The sequence below is a fragment of the Ictidomys tridecemlineatus genome, chromosome 3 (genome assembly GCF_052094955.1).
Source record: "Ictidomys tridecemlineatus isolate mIctTri1 chromosome 3, mIctTri1.hap1, whole genome shotgun sequence".
Taxonomy (NCBI): domain Eukaryota; kingdom Metazoa; phylum Chordata; class Mammalia; order Rodentia; family Sciuridae; genus Ictidomys; species Ictidomys tridecemlineatus.
In genome coordinates this window covers 198,939,225-198,964,831 of record NC_135479.1, presented here as the reverse complement: position 1 = coordinate 198,964,831, position 25,607 = coordinate 198,939,225, and positions in this window count along the sequence as shown.

The window sequence follows — 25,607 nt, the reverse complement described above, 5'->3', positions numbered from 1 at the left end:
GATTTTTTTTCACAACTTCACCGATCAGCCATTGTGGCAAACCAACAGTTATGCTCATGGCTGCATGCCAATAATACGGTATTTATGTCACTGAATTCAATTTTATATAATTTTCACATGTAGTAAAAAAATGTATGTTTTTATATATTTTTAACCATTTTAAATATAAAGATCATCTTAACTCATAGGCTATATTAAAAGAACATAGTCTATTTCTGCTCTTGATGATCCTTTGGCTTTTCCATCTTCTGGACATTCTAGATACTTCTCCTGGATCTTTGCATACATTGCACCTTCAAATGATCCACATCCCTGCGCTCATGTCACTTTCTCAGAGAGGATTTCCTGGAAACCATTCTCCTCTCTCTGTGTGTACTCATCCTACTGTAATTACTTTACAGAACTCCTCTTCATTTTAGACTAAATTATTTAAAGTTTTACTTGTTTAACAATGTGTCTTTTCTTTCTTTTTTTCTTTTTAATGATTTTATTTTTTTAAATACACGACAGTGGAATGCATTACAATTCTTATTACACATATAGAGCACAATTCTCATATCTTTGAATATAAAGTATGTTCACGCCAATTCATGCCTTTATACATGTACTTTTTTTTTGCATTACAATTCTTATTACACATATATACCACAATTTTTCATATGTTGACCCCCAATTTGAGTCTTCATTCATGTACTTTGGATAATGATGTCCATCACATTCCACCATCCTTGCTAATCTCCTGCCCTCTCCTTTTCCCTCCCACTCCTCTGCCCTATCTAGAATTCATCTAATCCTTCCATGCTTCCCCTCCCTACCCCACTATGAGTCAGTCTCCTTATATCAGAGAAAACATTCGTCATTTGTTCTTTTGGGGATTGGCTAATTTAGCATTATCTCTCCAATGCCATCCATTTACCTGCAAATGCCATGATTTTATTCTCTATTAATTCTGAGTAAAATTCCATTGTTATATATGCCACATTTTTTTTTAATCCACAATGTGTCTTTTCTATGGGAGTAGCTTTATATGAACAGAGTCCCTGCCTTTTCCCTTACTGTGTCCCCTGCTACCACTAAAATGCCTGGTACTTGGTACTCATTAATATTTGTCAAATAGATCATGGTATAAGCAAAGCTATTGCTTTTGCTCAAAAGCATAGATTTTATGATATGATATATTAGGATTCAAGGTTTAATCTTTTGATATGTTTCCCTTATTTTTCTTCCAGCCTCCTCTAAACTTTGTAAGCACTCACTTTTCCATTTATGACATATGTTTAATAACAATGTAGTGTTTGGATGCTTTAGAAGATGTATAAAGATTTTAGACCAGTGACTGTTATATATCAGTAATTGACTTTACATGAATGCAAATTCTCGTTTCCCTCTCCAGACTCGAAACTCTCTCTCCAGACCGTGTGTTTCTTGTCAACTGCTATACACTTGATTCTTGCATATGGAAAGGTCAATAAATGTTTACTTAAAGAATGAATGAATAGCCGGGCGTTGTGGTACATGCCTGTAATCCTAGTGGCTCTGAAGGCTGAGGAAAGAGGATTGTGAGTTCAAAGCCAGCCTCAACAAAAGCAAGGTGCTAAGCAATTCAGTGAGACCCTGTCTCTAAATAAAATACAAAATACAGCGGGGGATGTGGCTAAGTGGTTGAGTGCCCTTGAGTTCAATCCCCTGTACCCCAGCCCACCCAAAAAAGAATGGGTAAATAAATTACATCGAATGTCAAATACAACTAATGTAGTAGGTCTTTTGCATGCTATTATAACCCACTTTGTTTCAGATGACTGTAAGCATTTGATTGCTTTATACCACTGTATTCCAAATTCTGGGATCTTGATGCCAACCATTACTGTTATGGTTTACCTATAAGGTGTCCCTAAAAAAGCTTATGTGGGAGACAATGCAAGAAGGTGTAGAGGTGAAATGGTTGGGTTATGAGAGCCTTAACATAATCAGTGCATTAATTCCCTAATATGGATTAACTGGGTGATATCTATAGGTAGGTAAGGTGTGGCTGGAAAGAGGTAGGTCACTGGGGGCTTGACTTGGGGGCATATATTTTGTGAGCTAAGCTTAGTTTCTCTTGCTTCCTGGTATCATATCCTGAGCTGCTTTCCACCTCCATACTCTTCCTCCAGTATGTGCTGCCTTACTTGGGTCCAGAGTAACAGAGTTGACTGTCTATGGACTGAGACCTCTGAAACTCTGAGCCAAATAACCTGTTCTCCTCTAAGATTTTTCCTGTCAGGTCTTTTGGTTACAGCACCGAAAAAGCTGACTAAAAGAATTACTTAACCTTGTGAAATCTGAGATCTGGGGACTTCAGCAGCTGATTAGGACTTATTTATTAATCTATAAAAAATGAGACAGTTTAGCATAGCCAACATAGGGGATCTTCCCAGATACTTAAAGGAGGCCTAAATCCTGTCTGTGAAGGAATTGAAACGTTCTCTTCACCAAAAGCAAACATTGGCAGAGCTGCAGTCTACGGGGCTAACCCTCCAAAGAGAACTCATTTCGATTCACAAGTACGACAGTTTTTAAAATTGTACTCCAAGGACATTACACTTATGAGTCTCTTTGGAAATACTGAATCTCTCTAGACTTAGACCAGCTTTATTTTCTTAGATTACTCTGAACTTTCTTTTGATTGCCAATAGTTTGTCCCACAATCCAGGGTATTGTGATGCTATGTGAAAAGATCAATAACTTCTTTATAGCATCTGTTTCAGTCTGATATCACCTCATTTTTATCTCCTATAATTTTTGCCAAGAAAAAATTAGTAGATGATGCTCAACTATTAAGACATATGAAACATGTAGTTAAATCTAGTAAATATGATTTTAAAATCAATATCTTTAGGAAAATTTTGAATTCAATATATTTTTTATAGTTGATTTTCAGTAGACATATAGATCTTTACACTTTAGAAAAAAGACAACACAGTTGAAGCATATTGTATTCAAAAAGTTCCCGCAATAATAGCAGAAATAAAATGTCATCACAAATGATATAAAAGCGGGATAGTAGCTGTTTTAATGAAGGCAAATAGTTCCATTTGAGCTAAGTAGATTATGACCTATACTATCTGAAATTCAATGTTGTCTTCAGAATAATTAATTTTACTTAAAGGGATTTTGTAAAAATATGTTTTTGAGAAGACTTTAAGTTAGAAAGTGAATTTATCTGTAGATATGTTTGCTATATGTGTTTTAAACATTGGTAAATGGTCCTAGTTATAGCTTGACATGAACAATACAATTTATAACCAGATATTGTTTCCTTGAAATTATGATGTATCTAAAGCATATAGTGTATGTAAATACTATGCAAATAGTATTTGGCATTTCTTATTTTCTTGCTACATTAAAATTAGAGGCTGGGATAAACAGTGATAAAGATATAATTATCAAGTCATACTGAAATATTTTAAAAACATTATAGCATTTAACCAATGACTTACTGGAGGAGGAAAATTGTAAGCCAAGAAAAAAAAATATTAGTTTTACTGTGTGTTATTTCCAATCCATTAAAAATAAATCCCTTTCTTGGGTGATTTAACACTCTTTGAGAGTGAATAGAAGTAGCAACTTGTCTTCCTGAGAGCACACCTCTTTATTGTTGCATGGATATAGGAGAACATGATTTGCTATCAACAGTTTATTCCCAGGTTTCTATTGTTCCCAAACCTTTGGTTTCAATCATGTTCCTTGTAGGTGATAGAGAATGAGCCACTAAAAATGTCATGAAAAAAAGGAATCTGGAAACAGAAGCTACACAGCCAGGCAGGATCACAAAGCAAAATAGGGAATTAAAACCAAGAACAATAACAACAAAAGCACAGAATGGGATATAGTTAGCGCTCTGTATAAGACCAAAGAAATTTCTTATTTCTAGTCGATGACATTTTCTGAACTTCCAGATGCTTTCAATGGGAGTTCAAATCAAGTCATTTGTTGATTTTGACACTATTTCCCAGAAAAGAAAAGGCCCAGATGAAAACTCAAAACCAAGTACAAGTTAAAATCTTTGACTATATAATTGGCTTTAAAAGTTTTCTCCGTGTAAACTCTTTCAACTCTTAAGTTAAAATGGTATTTCAGATCAGCATGTTGATCAGTACATAAATTAATTTATTAAGTGAATGCTCTATCTCTTCAGTAAAGTAATCCCAGCAAGAACAGGGGTGTGTCAGTCAACTTTTTTGTCACTGTGAACAAAATACCTGATAACAACAAGTTTGAAGAAGGAAAGTTTATTTGGGTACATGGTTTCAGAGATCCAATCCACCATTAGCTGACTCCACTGTCTGGGCCCAAGGTGAGGCAGAACATCGTGGCAGAAGGACCTGGCAAAGGAAAGCTACTCAGCTTAAGGCATTTGGAAAGCAGAAGGAGGGCAAGGAGCCAGGGGCTAGATATCATCCCCAAGGACATGTGCTCAGGCAGTGACCTATTCCCTCCAGCATCACCACAACTTTTTACATTTCCCACTAAATTGATTCAAATTGATTGATTGATTCAAATGATCAGTCTATCAAATGAATTAATCCATTGAGTAGGTTATAGCTCTTATAATGTGATCATTTCACCTCTGAACATTTCCTGCATTGCTTAGCACTTAATTTTTTTGGGGGGGGGGCGAATACCTCAAATCCAAACCACATAAAGGAGACTATATGAAGTTTATCTTTCTAGGAAATATTGCAAGTGATAGGTCATTTCTAGGAGCAAATGGCTGCCTCACTTCACTCTTTATGTCAAATCTTAAAATCTTTCTACAGTGAAGCTCAAATGCCCTCAAATTCTCATGTCTCCAGGAATCACGCTTTCCTTTGAAACACAGTTAATACATAATGCAGCCTGGGCCATCCTCTGTCCATGGAGCAAATCCTTGCCTTTCATGGGGTCTTGTCCTTGGTAAGTCTGAGTAGCCTGGGGATCCTTATAAATCCAATAAATCCACCCTAAGCATCTGTTTGTCATCTCTTGCTTGAGGTTTCTGTTCTGAGAACTTTGCTGAACACTTTTTGACCTCTCGTAATTTTCTATCTGGGCAATGTTTCTTTGTACACTGTTTTGTTACATGCAAGGTCACAGCCTGGTAAGATAACTAAACCCACACATCATTCTCCAAAGCAAGAGGCTAAGAAAGCTAAAATTGATGTAGCATAGAAAACAAACAAACAACCAAACAAAAAAGAAACCTGAAGGAGAAGAATAGAATTGCAATATGTGACTGCTAATTTTATGTGCTAACTTGGCTGGATTATGGAATATGCAAATAATGAATAAAACATTATTTTTGTGCATGACTGTGAAGATGTTCCCAGAGGAGATTAGCATTAGAATTAGTAGACTGAATAAAGAAGATCTGTCCTCATCAATATGGGCAGGTATCACACAATGTTCTTAGGACCTGAATAGAATAAAAAGACAGGACAAATTCTCTTTTCTTGAACGGAAGCATCGTTTTTCTGCTCACTGATATTATAGCTCCTGGTTTGCATGCCTTCAAACTCTAACTAAATCTTACACTACTGGCTCCCCTGGTTCTTGCCCCTTCATGCTGGATCAAATGACCCCATCTCCCCTGGTTCTCCGGCTTGCGGACAGTATATCACTGGGACTTCTCAGTCTCCATAATCAAGTGAGCCAATTTCCTTAATAAATAAAAAAATTCCCTCTTTAATATCTATGTACATCCTGTTGATTCTGTTCACTTGGAAACCCTGACAATGTGAAGTATCAAAAAAAAAATGTAAGAAGAAAAAAAGAAGTTAAAACTTCATTAACAATTATCATTGCTCTCTTAAAACCATCTATTTTCCTCTACAGGGTTCCTTATTTGGTGTGGGTCCCCTCTGTTTTCTCTTGACCTCTCCTAGCTGTTGCTGTTGCCATATTTATCTTTCCCAGGAGCCTTTTCAATCATGTTGTCTTCACGGAGCCCAAGCTTCAACCTCCAGATCCAGAAAAGAAAATGAAAACTTATGCCCAAGCATGTTCCATTTGCTTTATTTTGTTCCTAATTACTGATTGTGGAAGCATCTCATCCTCAATCACCGCCCATACAAGAGTAGTGTGCTGTCCAGGGCCTAGACTAAAAAAGCACAAAGGTTGCAATTACACTTACCTGACATAGCCTTAAGATTTCTTCATAATGGCCACATAACTACCTGACTCAGGGTGCTCATAAGTGATCACTTTTGACATTAAAGAGAAAACTTCTCCTAAAACAAATTCTAATTTTCAAGCAAGACAGAAGTGGCTTCAGCCCCACATTTTGTCTTTTTTTTTTCCTTTCCAACTGCAAAATTTAAAGATGTAAAATCACCTTTCAACAAAAGAAACTGCAAGAAATTTTAAAATAAGTGTTTCTGATATTGTTTGAAATTAATGGCATACAGCAGCAGCTTCTTCAGTAGATAGTCTACTATAGCATTATTTTCCCCTCTTTGAGGCACGTCAATCTTAGCATATATCTAGACCAACAACTTCCTTACATCCCTATCTCATGTTTTATGTGATTGTAATTTATATTTTAGGGAAAATATATTAAAAGAAACATTTTATTTTATTATAGAAATATTTAAGAGTAGATAGAACTTAGGGAACACATACAAATTTTTAAAAATTAAAAATTATTTTTTTTAGGAGTCTAAGAACTTTTATAAAATGTACTTACAGAGATTTTTTAGAGACATCACCCAAATAGCATCAATCAATTAATCAGTAAATCAACACCTGTTGCTATGAACTCACCTTCTTGGTCTAGAAGTGATAGAGGAGCCGTATGTGAGATACTATTTTTACATTTAAAATAAACCTTTGGTATCAACATGCATTAGCCATTTTTCCTAAGGATAGCATATTCCTCATAAACTCATATGTACATTTCTGAAATTCCTAAGTTATTTGGAATAATATTTTTTTGAAAATTCAATTTTTGACTGACAGATAAAATGAAGTAATATTTTGCAAAAATGACATTTTATTTGCTTTCTGTAGTGAGAAAATAAATATGGGCATATGTTTGTTAAATTTATTTAAAATGTGTTATAGAATTAATTTTATTTAATGAAAATACTCATGCTGGCAGCATATGCATTACATTTTTATTGCATTTTATAAGAATATAAAATCATACTCGGTTATTTCTTCTTTGAAGTAAATCTGTCTTATTTGTAGTGACATTGAGTCTACTTTCACCCTTGGTTTGCTATACAAAGTTCCCCTTTAGCATATTCTACCTGGAGGAATAACTATTCTGTGTCTTCATAACAGAATCTATCAAAGAAGGTTGTGCATCATGGACTGCATTAGTGTTTCAAGAAAAATTGATGATTCAAAATAATGTGTCAAACTACTACTGGGCATGTTTCAGGTAAATATCTTTAATGGCAGAGGGTCTCTTTGCCTCAAAATAACTCTACACACATCCACAGAATTGCAGTTTGGAATATGGTCTCATCAAATTGTTCCTTTGAGACCCTACAAAATATTCTGAAAATACTTTTTAAGAGATCATGAAGAGGCAATGATAAATATATTCATGATCATGCCCAAATGCTGAATAACTCAAAGTATTCTCTCAAGTTCTTTACTAGAGCCTTGTAAAGGTTGAACTTTGAAAAATGTGGTTTGATCTTGGCAATACTCAATTATGTAGATGCAGCCCTGGGTCTAATAGAACATCAATGAGTGATCTGACTTCAGTTGTTTTTATACTTGTGGCCACTTATCCTTCAAAGTTTTGCTTTTCCAAACAAATACCTCTTTTTTTAAAGCATGGCATTTATTTAACATTAACATAAAATATAAATGCATTTTGTATATTTAAAGTTTCATGCTGGAATCTTAGAATTAAATATTATGTTAGGTAGTTTTTAGATTAAATAGTAGAAAGAAAACAAAAACCTTAGTTTTTTTCAGCATGTATGCATGCTGCCTTGTTATTATGGAGGATCTTTTTGTGGTCTTGCATGAGTTGCGTGAGTACAAACAGTGATACAATTATGTGTATTAACTGAAGTTAAATATATATTGACTTTTGGAACATTGTGAAATTGTTTAGGTTTTGATCAAGCTTTGATATGTGCATTTGTGTGTGCTTATATGTGTGAGTCGTCTGCACACACATGATAAAGACAAAGATCTTATAACTGGTATAATGTGGTACACTAAAGTTTTTAGTTAATTGAGGCTTCATCCTACAAAATGAAATAGAATAGCTTATGATAAAACATGCAGAAATGTTAATCTATTGCAAACAAAGACTTTTTTATTGTTCTTTCACAAATGTATCTAAGAGAAACATTAGTTGAAAGATTAAAACAAACATGTAGCTTCTATATAAACACACATATAAATATGTAAATGTAATTAGCTATACCTATGTGAGACCAATAGTGTTATGGTTTAGATATGAGGTGGCCCACAAAAGCTCATGTGTGAGACAATGCAAGAATACTCAAGAGATGAAAAGATTTTATTATAAGAGCTTTAATTAGTGGATTAATCTACAGGTATGGATTAACTGGGTGGTAACTGTAGACAGGTAGGGTGTAGCTGGAGGAAGTAGGTTACTGGGCATGTGCCTTTGGGGATTATATTTGTCCCCAGGGAGTGAAGCTCACTCTCCACCTCCAGGCTGCCATGTCCTGTGCTACTTTCCTCTGTCTCAGCCTTCTGCCATGATGTTCTGCCTCATCTTGGGCACAGAGCTATGGACTCAGCTGCCCCTGGAATGAACCTCTGAAACCATGAATCAAAATAAATTCTTCCTCCTCTATGCCATTCTCAGTTCTTTTTATAACAGTGGTGAAAAAGCTAACTAAAACATTGTTTGCAGAGTTTTTATGCTCTATGTGCCTAAGAGGAGAAAGCAGGATCCTGAATTGATGCAACAACTTACGTAGGATTAAACACGTTATGCATAGGTATAGAATTAAGGGATTCTATACTTATACACATTAGTGTCTCATTTCAAGAGATTCATAAAACATTAGAGTCAGAAGGGAATATAAAAATCATCTAAGAAAAATTTCTTCATCAATTTTCAATCTATGTGTTGCTTAGAAGTGCACGATTAGGTAATTTTATTATTATGTAAATATTATAGAGTGTACTTAAACAGACCTAGATAGCATATATCAATCACTCAATGTGCACTCTTGATGCAGTCTTTATAAACATGAGATGATAAGGCTGTTGCCAGTGTAACATGACATACTGCTATATGGGAAAAAATTTTTTTCTATGTTGAAGGAATACACAAAATAACAATAAAAATATAGTATAATAAATAGATGAACTAACAACAGTCATTTATTATCATTAAGTATTATGCACTGTACATGATTATATGTGTCATACTTTTATATGGCTGACAGCACTGTGGGTTTTATCACAACAGCATCACTATAGTGCCTTGAGTATGCACTGTATTATGACATCAGGATGGTTACAGTGTTACCATGTGATAGGAATGTCACATCTCCATTATAATCTTATGAGACCATCATTAGAATTTCATCCTGTCGGTAATAAAACTGAAGTGTTCTTATGAGGCATCTGAAAGAGGTGAAATGTTTTTCTCAAAGCCTCTAGGGAGCCCAGTGCATATAGCATATCCATAGGTGAAGCTTTCCATATCATGATCCTAAATTAGTTTTTCAGGCAGGAAGCTGTGGGTTGCAGCCCACAGGAGCTAGGCTGTGAGACCTGCTGGCTCATCTCACCCTGGAGATGTGCTGAACAGTGCATCTCTTATACGGGCATGGGATTATACAGCAGCAACACCAGAGACCTCTGCTTACCAGGATGTTAGAGAAAATCATCATTGAAATTTGTAGTAATTGGTGAAGACTTTTTGAAAAAGCACTCTAGGAGGGAATTGTTTTATGGTGAATGTGCTTGGTCAGTAGGTCATTGGATATGGCCTTTGTGATGCCCTCTCCATCTCCCTTCCAGCCATCAGTGAAAGAGAGGGAATTGCTTTTGGTTTCAGGAGTAGGTTCAGCAGATACATTTTACCTGGAGGTAAGGTTTACCACTTTACACATTTGATGGACCCACTCAATGTAAAATAAGGTGGAGATTTTTTAATAATCATGTACACTATAAACTTGATGGCATACAGCAGACACTCAATAAATACTTATTAAATAATATAATGACTACTTGAAAATAAGAATAAATATTGTCCTTAATAGAAGAAATTCTAGATGTAAAACTCTGAATCTTGAACAAAATTTAGACAGGCAGAATTATGTATGGATTGATGTTCCATCTTCATTCTGGAATTTCAAAATTCAGGAGGAATGAGGATAATCCAGGACCAAGTGATAGAAATGAAGCTTATTTAACTTAAAAAGCTCTTACATATTTACCTTAAGCATATATGATTAACAATTTTATAAATTGCCTCTTAAGAAAGATTTAGAAAAAGCATGCCTAATTAAATATTATGCTTATCTATGATTTAAATTTTACTGCATTTACTTATTTAGTAAAAAATTCTTCTGTATCATGGTTTAATAGTTCTTGACTTATCCCCATTGCTTATTGAAGTCCTTATGAGGAAAATTTTAAGTTGCCTTAAGCAATCTCTAGTTGGGCTAAAAAGAGGTTGTAATGAGATTGTGCTAGTTGGGTTAGGACAAAGTGGTAGAGGGCATCTCTCACTCAGAGGAGAGCTTAGGGTCTGCTCTTGTTTGTGGGCCACCCTTGTTACATGCATGAATACACAGATATGAATAAAAACACAGGAGATTGGAACTAACACAGTGTATTAGTTTCTTATGGCTGCTGTGACAAACAGCTCTAATCTTAGTGTATCAAAATAACACAAAATTATTTCCCACAGTTCTATAAATGAGAAATAAATCTTACTGAGCTAACATTCTGTTTTTGTCAGAGTGCATTCCTTCTGGAATCTCTAAGAGAGGATTTGGTTTCCTGATCTTCCCGCTTAGAGGCCACCTGCATTCCTTTTGGTGGCTCCACTCTCCAACTTCAAAGCCATCAGTGTAGTATCTTCCAATTTCTCTCTCTGCTGTCATCACTTAGCCTTTTTGAATCTAACTCATCACCTCACCTTTATAGGGATCCTTCCAATTAAATCAGGAAAATCCAGACAATCTAAGACAACCTTCTCATATCAAGACTCTTTGTATCATCTGGAATGTTTTTTTCTATCCTATATGATTGCATTCAAAGTCTGGAAAGTCTTTGTGGGGTGATTTTTCACCCTCCTACTCTCAAGGAATTTTATTTTGTAATTAGAAAAATTCTTAATATTACAAAAAGCAGTAAATTCTTGTTCTACCAGTTTATTTTTCTACTACATGAATTTCCAACTATGAGAAGGGTGAAGGGGTAGTCAGTGTTTCTGAGATAGAAAATTCTTGATAAGAAATGAATCCATAATGGGGGGTAAATATATAATGGATGGATAATGAATATTTCTAGCAGAATCCTTGATTTTTTACTTTAAACAAATGGAGAAGCTTTAAGGCAGCATTTCTTCCCATATGATCTCAGTCGCAATGACATATATGGGAAAAGGCTACACTCAGTGCAACCAGATCCAACTTATGTCATTTTTCTTTTCATCTTCAGGATCCCAGACATGCTCAGAATTGCTGCTGATTGGGTTGCATGCGGAAAAGACTCAGAGTCTGTGGTCTGTTTGTAGGAGTTTTTGAAGCACAGGCTTAACTTTGTAGATTAAAAAAATAATTGCTATTCATATTTGTAAACTTCCAAGTAACACTAATCACCTCTCTGCATCAATCAATGCCATAAATCCTGGGCACACACTTTGATAGGACATCAGGAGAACTTGACAGGTACAGCTGATTTTGTGATAATTACCTGGCATGAAAACATTTGCATGTGCCTGAAGCAACCAGATTTCAAGACTTTGACCTAATTCATTTCTAAGTTCTCCTCCTCTACTTTCCTTCTTATGAAGTCTTGATAGGAAGGAGGTTAGTAGTTCATGCATCTGACACTATGTTGTTTAACAACAGCTCAAAACGAGCTTTAAAAGTTCCCCAAAACTTTTCCCAGTTCTCTCATGATTTGGTGGAAATAACTCTCACACTATTAATATTTCTATTAATGCCTCTGGATTTCCTTTTGCTAAGAATTGTCTCCTATAATCTACAAATGTTCACACATGCAGTTTGTCTGCTAATCCTGGATTTGTAATGCATCACCATTTAGATTTACTTGGGCTTGATGAGTGACTGCATCTTCTTTGGCTATTCATCTCTAGATCACTGTAATCTTATTTTGTCTTTTGACTCAGTGCTTCCTCCATTTTGAGGAGTCATCCCACAATTCTAAGAACGAGATTTATGTTGGAGCAAAGGGAAGTGGACCAGTACTTTAGGGCCCACTGAAAACAACACCCTTGTGACTGACTAGTGAGATTAATTTCCACCTTTACTAATATGGGGGCGTTGCCAAAGCTTTCATCTTTGTGACCAGATGTCACTTTTTCAGTGTCCCAAATGCTACATTTTTCTTCCTTTGTTCCAATTTACTGGACATATAATAAATGTACTTTAAAGAAATTTTTTTTAAAGCTCAGAGATTCATTGCAGATCTTTTAACTCTACAGGTGCATTTGCTAATGCATTCCTCTGAACTGTTCAATACCTTTGTTATTATTTCCTACCTATGTTTTATATTTATATTCATATTTTACCTGATAACAAAGAGAATGAAATATTTTTTAGAATAAAATTATCAGAGTAGAAATAGAGACAGTGTGTAATAGGCAGACACTATTGTCAGGTCCCTTTCTAAGTATTTTATATGTGTTGTTATCTAATCAGTTCTTCCCAGGAAACTTATGAAGTACTGTTTTTTATCTCTGCTCATAGATGGAAAAACTGAGGATTAGAGAGATTAAAGACCTGTGCAATGTCACATGACTGTCAATGAATGGAGGCAGGACTGGGATGTACCCATGCCAGTTTCCAGGCTGTGAGCTAACCACTCGTAGCACCTCGTCCTCTTGAAGTTCACTAAAATGGTAAGTATAATTAATGCTTCTTGATAACCAAGATGAGAACATGTGACAAAACATTTTTTATTCTTTATTAAAAGTAAATGACATTTTTTTCAACAAAAGACTTTATTTTGCTACTGAATTCTATTAAATATTAACTATGTGGGTCTTTGTTTATGGAGAAAATAATGCTCTGTAATTTCAACCTAACCCAAAGAATTTTTCAAATGGCTTTTTATTTTTCATTAACTCTTCTTTAAGCAAGTGTAATATAAAATGTGATTTTGTAGAGCGATAGTTTGCTAACCAGTGCTGTGCACAAGTCACTACATGTGAAATAAAAATGACCTTGAAACATCCACAGGATTGGATGCCTAGTACTTGATTATATTCTAAATTATAATTTCATTGGGAAAGCTGATAAAATTTAATTGAAAAATTTTTAAGGAGGCATCATTTTTGATTAATAGATACTCTGAATTCTATAACCCGTAGGAGGTACCGTTAATGAGTTCTCTGAGAAACTGAGAGAACTTACTGGTATGCTCACGAGGATGATAGGCCACCCCATCTTGTCACACATGATTCTGTAGGAAATCCTAGGGCTTCTCTAAATAGCAGCATTGAATATGCTGTTGCATCTTCTAAATGCTTGTTTGAAACATCAAGGTCCTGCTCTGGAGAACAAGGTAGGCTGATTATGACGGGAGATGATTAAGGGCAGCTAGCTTCACTTATAAAGTCTGACCACAAAAAAATCCTTTGGTGCTATTTTAGAATGGTTGTGTCCGAAAGAACCATTTGGTTGCAAAGCCCCGAGGTTATTGCAGTCATGGGGGGTTATGCTTGCAAATGAGAATTGGAACGACTTGAGGTTTTCATCACAGTAACTTGGTGAGGGACATGGAACCTTGCTGGGCTCATTTATCTTCACCCCAGACAATTATCCTATTTAAGTTTCTCCATAAACCTGCCTCAGTTCTTCTATCTCTTCTCTTTGTGTTTATATTCATTTTTTTGTCCAGTTTTTAACACATTGATTATTGTTTGGATTTTATTTCCAAAATCCCAGGGAAATAACTATGATGGTAATTTAAAACACCCAATTTCTTGGTGAGCTGAGTGTTTATTGAGGGCTGTTTTTTTTTTTTTTTTGTTCCAGGAACTGATCTCAGGGCCACTCGACCACTGAACCACATCCCCAGCCCTTTTTTGTACTTTTATTTAGAGACAGGGTCTTACTGAGTTGCTTAGGGCCTGACCATTACTGAGGCTGGCTTTGTACTCACAATCCTTCTTGCCTTAGGCTCCAGAGCCACTGGGATTACAGGTGAGCACCACTGTGCCTGGCGAGGGCTCTTTTTTAAAAAGAATTTTTCAGATTATATTTTTTGTATTAGATTCCTATTATTGCCATCATACTTTCCTAACAAAATAAGCAAAAATTTAAGTTGTTTTTGGCTTAAAACATTAGAAATTGATTTCCTTACAGTTCTGCAAACTAGAAATAAAAATTGAATGTGTTGGCAAGGCCACAGTTCCTTGAAGACTCCAGGAAAGTTTCTTTTGCTTCTCCTAGCTTCTGGTGGCTCCAGATGTTCTTTGGCTTGTGGCTACACCACCATGGACTTTGCCTGTGTCTTCAAATGGCTTTTCTTCTGTGTCATTAGAACTCTTAACTTTTGACTTAGGGCTCACCTGAGTGTTCCCAGAAGGTCTCATGGCAGGATGCTGAAATGAATCCTACAAGATCCTTGTGTGCAGTCTCGTTTTCTGTTATTTGAGTTACCCTTGGTCAACCATGGTCTAAAAGGAACAATTCACATGTTCAATTGTGCACCTTTTTAAGAAGTGTGATGCAACTTCACACTCAGACCTGTATGGGAATGGATCTCATCCTTTCATCCAGCATGTCCACTCTGTATGTGCTGCCTGTCTGCCAGACACTTGGTAGCCTTTTCGGTTATCAGATTGGTTGTTGTGGGGTAATGCAGTCTGGCTAGGCACAAAATCATGAGCCACTCAAGCAGGACAAACTTTATTTTTGAAACTGCCGCCAATGCCCCGGACGCACCCAGGAAGATTGCTGATCCACACACACTGCGTTCTCCCGGAACCCCAGAGGAAGTTCCTCCCCCGGAATTCCCTCCTACTGCACTTCCCCAACCAATGGGAACTCTCCAGGAGTCGCAGGCCAAGGGGAACAGCAGGAGTCCAATATCCATATGAATGCAAATCTTAACATAATCGTATCATCTCAATGGCTAGCTGGTCACCCATCATATTACTTGGCTGTGGCTCTTAGCAGTGGAGTCACAGTGTTTGTGTTCAAGGAATCCTCATTTTATAAGATATTTAGAAAGAGAGAGAGAGAGAGAAAGAGGAGAACACATTCAAGTTACTTTATTATAGTTCATTATTATAATTATATTATTATTACTTATTGTTAACCTTTTATTGTGTAAATTTATAAATTAAACTTTAGGTATGTATGTATAGGGAAAAAAAAAACATTATACATAGATTTCAGAACTAGTGGCTATTTCAGGTAACCACTGAGTGTTTTGAAGTTTCTTGTTGTAAATAAGGGGAACTATTGTGTCTATTAAGACCCCCCCTTTTTTTTTTCCAAATAAGATACTATGTCCAGGTTTCAGGGTTTGGAAGGAGATGGACATATGTTTGGAAGACCACTATTTGCCCTACTATAACCTTCAGAGTATATGGGCCAAGCACACACTAATGGCTCATTCACTGGCTGGATATCCCCAGCCCAAGATGCAAAGGAAAAGTCCAGTACTATTCCCTTTATGCTGAAATTGTGGTCAAGAACCAGCTCCTATGAATTTGTCTGACACCACATCTGGCTAGCTCAACACCTTGAACATGTGTCAGCTGGATCTTTCAATACCCTTGCCAAAATCTGTTAGTTGAAAATTTAAAGTAGAACTTAGTTCTCTGAGTGGCATAAGATTATTTAGTATTGACCATTTGAATCTGGAAAACAATCCACTGAGAAAAGACTTTATCCCAAAGAACAAGACCCTATTCAGTTAGACAAATTAAGTCCTATTCAGATAAACAAATTAGAAAATGAAAGGGTTTTTTTTTATGAGACCTTTCCTCTTTCAGATGGCAAATTGGTGTAATTGACTATTTGTCAGGACAAGAGGTGAAGACTCTCACTAATGAAAAATTTGTTCTAACTTATTTAGTTATAATTCAAAACCAAGTGGAGGTTGAAATAAATCTGTCTTTATGCCACTTAATTCAAATCATAAACTATTTTTGCTTGTCTTCCTTCTCTGATCCTGTCCAGGAAACATTTTTTCAGAGAAAAAGTCATCAAGACTGTAAAACATTCAATATGAGCCCAAGGCAGATTTTTCCCTATGGACTCAGAAACCATAGCTTCATTTGATACTACTATAAATATCTACATCTCAAGTGAGGATAAGGGCAAAAAAGTCTCAAACTTAGTGCAATGCTGTGGAGGGTAGCTCTTTGAATTTTGCAGGGAAAATTTTATGAATATTGCCAAGGTATTTTTCTTCCCTGTCATTTGTTTTAGTAAAAAATATTTGAGTAGTCTATGAGTTAAATAGAATCTTTCATATATATAAATATGGACAAAAAATCTGGTTATCTATATTTTTGGGAAAAATATGTTAGAATATCAGTTGGAATAAAAATAAATACTAAACCTTGGAGTATTTCTTATGGAGCTCTTCCTCTGTTTTATTTTTCTGAACAGTTAAATTTGCTATTTTAGTCGTAAGTATGAAGAGATGCAGAATGGCTAAAACTGAATGCTCCAACAACAAGATAGTATGAAAACCTAAAGATGGGTAATTTCAGTCAAATAAGAAATATATGTGTTGTATATTCAAAAATTTTCATTGAACTTTAAATAACAATGATACAAAAGGTCAACTTTCAGGTTGTCAGGGACAAGGTGGGTCTTGTCATTGTAAAGACTCTGACATTGACTATCAAGGGGAAGAATTTGTTGGGCTTGTGAAAAACTAACTGTAGAGTAAGAGACATTGCTCTCAGGGGTACCCTGCAGTCTAATGTCCATCAGCCAAAGAGACAATCAGATTCAGGCAAACACTTTCATGTGTGAAATTAATTGTGGGGAGAGGACACAGAACTGGGAAGTTCTAGGAAAAAAGCTTTGGTTTTGTTGCTATAACTTTATGTGATCAGTGCACTCAACATGGGAGCAGACCTGGTGGTTAAAAATTAAAAAGGCCATGTTTGACCTCTTCAGTGAAATTGATGAAGAGATAGAGATAGTGTCAAAGCTCAGCCAAACAGGCTACATTTAGGGAGGGATTCTAGTCTTTGCAGAGAACCATACAGGAATAAACTGAAATTAGAAGCAGAAGAAAAGTAGAAATTAAATTCTATGACCTAGACCAGCAAAATGAGGACTTGGAATTTATTGAGCTTCAAGGTTCTCTTGGCATTTAGAAACAAAGATTATCAATCCTAAGAAGCTTCATAACAGGAATGAATTCAGGACTCACTCACCATCTTGGTTGTCCGACATGGGGTAGTTTGACTCTGAGAATCATTTCTGAGATTTGTGTCTCAAGATACCCAACCTATTGGACAATGTCCTTCCCAATTGGTTAGGAGTTGGTTGAGCTGAAAGGGGTATTAACTGAAAACATTGAGATCAGGAGAAAAGAGTATATTTAGAACTTGGAAATAAACCTAAGGACCTTAATGCTTATCATAATTAGAGGTAAAATAAGGAAGTGAGAATCCAAGCATTGACTGTCTTCTATGGTAAAGTGGGTTATTGCTGCATTAGTCTGCAATAACTACTTGCATGTCCATCTATTTAATTCACACACTCAGATTGCATTTAGTTATTCAAGAAATATTTTTTAGCATGCTCTTATTGAATTACAGTACTGAATTGGGTGGAAAATTCAAATGTTGACAATGCATAGTCCTTGCCATTTTGCTTGCTTTTAATTTGTTTAATAGTGGAGTAAACATTGGTTAAACATATCTATATGCAAAGATTCCTATTAAAAACTGGAACACATACTACCATGATTGAAAAGTACTCAGTTTTCAGGAGGTTGGAGATTATGTCTCAATGCCCTTCTATCCCAAGAAGTTATATTTCTAGGGATATCTGTGTAAAAGCTGAAAAGAGACAATGAATGTCTTATGTATGAATGAACCAAGAAAGTCAATTATTTATTACGTGGAAATGCTTTACTTTGTTTAATGCCCATAATTTCGGTTATATCACTCTCACCATGCCTATTAGAAATGATTATTCTTTGCTATTCCCTTTGAGAATCACATAGCTCTTAGTTTCATCCAAGGGATATTTCTGATGAAAAAAGATGTTTATTGGATGAATGCATACAGAGACAGAGAGGCACATACACACATGTGCACACACACAAAATTTTGGGCAACAAAATTTCTTACTTTTGGGCAGAAGTTAGACTTTGGCTTAGATTTTGTATGAGCCTTTATCTTCATCTTTTCTCCAACACAAATGAGTTAATTCAGTGCAGATGAAGGTCATTTGTGGAGATCTTTTTATGCTCATATACAATCATAGACATATCCAGCTATTTTCATATAATTTATCATCTGCTCTATTCATTTAGTCAGTTCTCCATATTGGTGAGATGTCGCAGTCCGGCTGCAGCAGTGAGACCCACATCTGTGCATTCAGCCAATTGAGTATTGAAAATATTTGAACAAAAATACATCTGTACTGAAGATGTACTGATTTTTTTTCATGTAGTTATTCCCTTAGCAATATAGTGTAACAACTATTTAACTAGTATTACATGGTATTAGGCATTATGTAATTTGGAGACAATTTAATAAATATGGGAGGATTTCCATAGATTATATGCAGATATCACACCATTATATATAAATCTTGAGCATCATGGATTTCAGCATGGAAAAACATCCCTTGTAGGTATTGGAAGACAACTGCATCTTACTAATTATCATATTCTTCCCAGACTCTGTGAAGTAGTGTTTCAGTCAGCTTTTTCACTATTGTGACTAAAGGACCTGACAAGAAGAATTGTGGAGGAGAAAAAAGTTATTTGAGGGCTTATGGTTTCAGGGGTCTTAGTCCATAGAAGGCTGGCTACATTCCTCTGGGCTCAAGATGAGGCAGAACATGATGGTAGAAGAGTGTGGTAGAAGGAAGCAGCTCATATGGTGATAAGACAGGGGGAAGAGAAAGAGACACACACACAGAGACAAACAGACAGACTCCACCCTCCTGATACCCTATAGCCACCCTCCTAAAGAACCACTTTTTCCAGCTACACCCCACCTGTATCCACTTACCATTCCGTTAATTCCATCAGGGATCAATTCACTGATTAAGTGAAGGCCAATAACCCAGTAATTTCTGCTCCAAGCCTTCTTGCATTGTCTCACATGTGAGTTTTTTGGGACAATACATCTAAACCATAACAAGTAGGTTGATCTTATTTCCATTTTTGCAAAATATGAATCCAAGTAAGTTTTGAAATTTCAAAGAGCATACAGCTAATGTAGGAATTGAAAAAAAAAAAGCCAAAGTAGCTTGTTTGTTTTTTGCTTTTGTTTTTTAACTTTCATGTTCATTCTGTAGTTATTTGGAGAATGCACTTGCATTTCTCTGCACTTATCTATCTATCTATCCATCCAAACTGAGATGGCCATTTTTCAGTGGAAAGTCATTTTTTTCCTGCTCTAGGACATTCTCCTAGTATCTAGTGTATGCAAACAAACTAAGGACTCTGGATAAAGCTGTTCTGTCTCAGTGAATGTTTGTCACTTCATTCTCTACAAGATATAAATATTATTTTTTAATTAATGCGTAGTTATAAACCAACACATTTTGTTAAAAGATGAGGTTTTTCTCTAATAAATGACACGAGACTAGGCAAAGAATATAAACTTGGTATGTTTGCAAATTAAATACCTTAAATTTTCTTTTAGAGATTTTGAATAGAAATAGATCACTGCATCCGTTATTATACCATGGACTTGTGTTTTTCAGCCTAAATTATGATTTCCTCTGTCCTTTAATGATGAAAATAATTTGCAAATAGGCTTATTGGGAAAAAATTCCCTATGCAGCATTTGTAAATCTCTCTCAAAAAGATTCTAAAAAGTTCAAAGATAGTACGGGGGTCTTACATGTGGGATTTGGGGTTTTAATTTTATTTTTGTTTCTATAAAGAGTTAGAAACACTTACTGAACTATGGTTCATTCTTTTCTTTCTGATTGTCAGGACCCCTCTGTGTTGTCTAATCCACATGTGATTGCTGATTCCTTCTCCTCTATTGTCCTTGCCCGGATTCGGCATTAAATTTACAAGAGCTCCAGAAATGAGCTGAATCTATTTCTATTTATTCTATATGTGAAGAAATCCCATAAGGATTTGATCAAAGCCATTTGTAAATTGACCCTGTATTTTTTTTTTTTTATTGTTGGTCGTTCAAAACATTGCATAGTTACAGTAGAGGGGGTAGAGAGAGAAGAGGGGAGGGGAGGGGAGGGAGGACAGTAGAGAATAGGACCCTGTATCTTCTGACATAGAAGTTATTGGTTTAGTGATTCAGATCTTAAATGATTATTGAATTCAAGCTTGATCTTTCCTTCATTGTGTCATTTTGCTTTTCAGATATATACTTTTGAAGACAATCATATAATTTCTTCCTTTTTTCAAGTTTCTTTTAAAAAGTAATTCCTTGTTTCTTATACTTCCACTACTGAATTAACTTTTTTTTTTTTTGGGGGGGGGGTTGCGTACCAAAAGGTAATACCAAAATGAATCTTCCCTTTTGGTCTCTTGATCATTAGCTTACTCCCAAATCTTCCAGCTGATTGTGAAATATTCTTAGGGCACGGTATTTTCTTTACTAGTTAGCTGAAATCTGTATTTAAGATAAGTTTCTCTTTTTTTCCTTTATACTAATTTCTATTAAAGAGATTAGAGGGAGGAGGTGAGGAGAGAGAGAAAGGGTAGCACAAAGGAGGAGAGGGAAGAAAGGGTCCAGAAAGCCTTTACCTTGTACTTAATTTCCTGCTACAGTTCATCAGTCTTGTGATTGACAGGCCCTGGATCTTCATTAGTGCATCTGGGTTTTTCAAGGATCTCAGTCTTGGCTAAAGAGTTTCTCCACAAGGGGCAGATACTATCTGCTTTGGGTTAATGTATGGCCTTTACTCCTCTCCTGACACTTCTTTTTGGCCCTCTTCCAGTCTCAGTCCATTAGCAATTAGAAAGGTAAGCAAATCAGAAGTCATTAATACTTAAGGGAACCTTGGAGCCCCATGCCATAGATCTAGGCCAAGGTTCCCACATTATTTTTTTAGGCTGAGGGAGTATAGGGAGTGCTGATAGATTATAAGAAGCCCCAGAGTCATTCACCCTAAGTCAGTGATTCCATTTAAGGTACATTATAAACTGAGCTGCATGAAAATGGAAGGTTATGAAGCTACCTACATAAATAGAAAATGTGAAGTTTTTTATAGCTCTTTAGGCACAGATTATTAATGCTGTAATGGCACTAAAGAGTATTAAATGCAAATTTGCAAAGCTCTAAAGGGCTTTATTAGGGTAAGCAACATTTTATTGAGTCAATTCAGTTACTATTTTAATGAAAATCTGGAAAATAAATCCCAGTGAAAGTCACCACAGATGTTCTATCATGTATTCTGGGGAATAAGCAATTGCACTTGGCAGAATCTAGTGAGGGAGAAAACCTGGAGTGGGAAGACAGGGGTTGAAAGAGATGAGATTTTGTGTCTTTAATCTGTATTTCAGAGTGATTTACCCTCAAATTACTTATTGCATTTGGCTAAGAAACAGTGTCCTGTTTTCTGATGTCAAATTGGATCCTCCGTGATTTACAAACAAAAGTTGAGTGGCATTGTCAATGTTTAGTAAGTAAAGAATGCACTTTTAGTTTGAAAGTAGAGAAGGGTAAAAACAACAAAGAGATGAAGAGAAAAGGGAAGGAAAGAAAAGATAGAGTCATTTTTTGTTTGTTTTGTTTCAGGATGCATAAGAAGACTGGCTGTTAAGGCATGGTCTCTAAAGAACTCTAGGTGTTAGTCATGGGATTTACCATTTACTAAGAATGCCCTGCTGGATAATTCACTTAACATTTTGAATGTAAGATATCGTTTTTCAAGATCACTCTTCTGCTGTTTTATTCCATACTTTGGGGGAAGATAAGTATCTTTGGCTACCACATGCTACTTACTAGCAGGCTTTCTTAGCATTGGGAAGCTAAAAACTTTCTTAGAATTGGGAAGCTAAAAACATTTCAAAATGTTCTCTGAATGGCATTGGAAAACCACTGTGCCTGGCTGACTTCTAAGATTCCTTTCAGTTTTTAAAAATACGATAATGTAGTATGTTATTCATGTGGGATCATGCAGTTTATTAGGCAAATTGGAATACTTTTGAGAGAATAAGTCAATAATAATAGTGGACCATGTGGCAAAATCAACAAATAAAATTTACCTGGCCATATTAGTCACTGGTTTCAATGAGTCCATTTTAAAGTAGTTTTATTGTGAAGTGAAATATTCAGTAGTTCCCTCTTGTCTGCAATTTTGCCTTCCAGTTTCAATTAGTAATGTCGACTGTGGCTTAAAAATATTAAATGAAAATTTTCTTAAATAAGCAATTTGTAAGTGCATGCGTTTCTGAGTAGTATGATTAAATCTTGCACAGTTTGTTGCATCCCATCTGGAATGTGGAGCATCCCTCTGTCCAGTGTATCCAAGCTGTATTCACTACTCTCCTGTTATTTAATCAGTAGGCTTCTTGGTTTTCAGATTAACTGTCATGGAATTGCAGTGTTCATGTTCCATTAACCCTTGTTTTCTTTAATGATGGCCCTAATGTGCAAGATTTATGTTATTGACAATTCAGGTATGCAAGAGAAACTGTAAAGTATTTCCTTTAAACAAAAAATAAAAGTTCTCATTTTAATAAGGAAAGAAAAAATATGCTGAGGTTGCTAAAATATATGGGAAGAACAAATCTTCTCTCTATGAAATTTTGAGGAAGAAAAAAAATTCATGCTAGGTTTTGCTGTTTTATTTCAAACTGCAAATGTTAATGGCCACAGTGCATAACCAATGTTCAAGTAAGATGAAAAAGACATTAAGTCTGTGAATGCACATATAGGAAAAGTATAGTATATATGGCATCTGATACTGTCTGTGATTTTAGGCATCTGCTGGGGTTATTGAGATGAACCTCTCATGTATAAGAGAGCTACTCTACTTAAAAATGACAGAAGAAATTTGTGAAAATCAAAAAAGTCTTATGAAATGATGAACCAGGTAACCACTACTCAGATCAAAATTAACAATACTGAAATCCCCACACAAAGTCCCTTTATGACTCTTTTCAAATATTGCTCTTATTTCTCATTTTCCCTAAAGTCAGCTACTACTTTAACTTTTACAGAATTGCTTTTTTCCCATTATTTTGCTTTTATTACAAAAGTGATATGTATTCCCTGCAAAACAACTTACATTTTAATTGTATAAAGTAAAAAATTAAGGTCTTCCCCATCCTAAACTCCATTTCTCTGTGGAGACTATGATTAAAAATTCTTTAGAATGTTTTTTAAATGCATGTTTAATTACAACCTTTTTTTGCAAAATTGAGATCGTTCAGTACATATTATTCTTTAACTAGCCATATATATATAATTTTTTTGGACTTCTCCATACATAAACCATGGTGACTAATACTTAATGCTTTTAGTACCTGCAAGGACACTGCCTTTTCTTCTTATTTTGGTTAAGGGTATATGGGATGGATGGGAGGGCACCAGATGAGGCAGGGAGAGGCCTGTGTTTTCTGAACACTAAGAGAAAAAGAGAGAAAACTCAAATTACTAAAATACAAGATGAATAAGGAACTATCAAAATGGACATGTCTGAAATACAGAAGATCATTAGAAACTATTTTGAAAATTTATACTCGATTAAAATAGAAAATATTGAAGACATTGACAAGTTTCTAGAGACATATGACCCAAACTAAATTTAAACAGATAATTTCAATTAATGAAATAGAGAACGCGATCAAAAGCCTACCAAATGGATTCTCAGCCGAGTTCTATATGACTTTTAAAGAAGAATTAACACCAATACTCCTCAAATATTCCATGAAATAGAAAAGCATGGAACCCTTCCAAACTCATTCTGTGAAGCTAATATCACCCTGTTACCGAAACCAGACAAAAACACACAAGGAAAGGAAACTTCAGACCAATACCCCTGATGTATATAGATACAAAAATTCTCAATAAAATTCTGGCAAATTGCACACAAAAACATATTAAAAAGATAGTCCACCATGATCAAGTAAGGTTCATCTTAGGGATGCAGGGTTGGTACAACATACAGAAATCAATGAACATAATTCATAAAATTGATAGACTTAAAAACAAAAATCATATGATTATCTCAATAGATGCAGAAAAAGCACACCTTCATGTTTTAAAACACTAGAAAAACTAGGGAAGTAGGAAACTACCTCAACATTGTAAAAATTATATATGCTAAACCTAAGGCCAGTATCATTCTAAATGGAGAGAAATTGAAGGCATTCCCCCTAAAAACTGGAATAAGACAAGGATGTCCTCCATCACCACTTCTATTCAACATCATTCTTAGTCAGAGCAATTAGAGAAAGAAATTAATGGTATACAAATAGGTAAAGAAGAACTCAAACTATCACTATTTCCTGACGATGTGATTCTATATCTAGAAGAAAAAATTCTACCAGGAAACTTCCAGAACTAATAAATGAATTCAGCAAAGTAGCTGGATATAAAATTAACACCCATGAATCAAACACATTCCTATACATCAACAATGAATCCAATGAAAGAGCAATTGGAAAAACTACCACATTAAGAATAGCCTCAAAAAAAAAAAAAAAAGCTGGGATGCTACCTAACAAAAGAGGTTGAAAGACCTCTACAATGAAAACTAGAGAACACTGAAGAAAAAAATTGAAGAAAACCACAGAAGATGGAAAGATCTCCCATGCTCCTGAATACGCAGAATTAATATTGTCAAAATGGCCAGACTCCCAAAAGAGTTATACAGATTTAATGCAATTCCTATTAAAATCCCAATGACATTCTTCATAGAAATAGAAAAAAACAGTCATAAAATTTATTTGGAAAAATAAGAGACCCAGAATAGCCAAAGCAATCCTTAGCAAGAAAAGTGAAGCAGGAGGCATCACGATACCAGACCTTGAACTATTTCTACAGGGCTATAGTAACAGAAACAGCATGGTATTGACACCAAAATAGAGTTGTAGACCAATGGTACAAAATAGAGAACACAGAGAAAAACCCACATAAGTATGTTATATCATCCTAGACAAAGGTGCCAGAAACATTCACTGGAGAAAAGGTAGCCTATTCAGCAAATGGTGCTGGCAAAACTCGAGATCCATATGTAGCAAAATAAAATTAAATCTTTATCTTTCATCCTGCACAAAAATCAACTCCAAGTGGA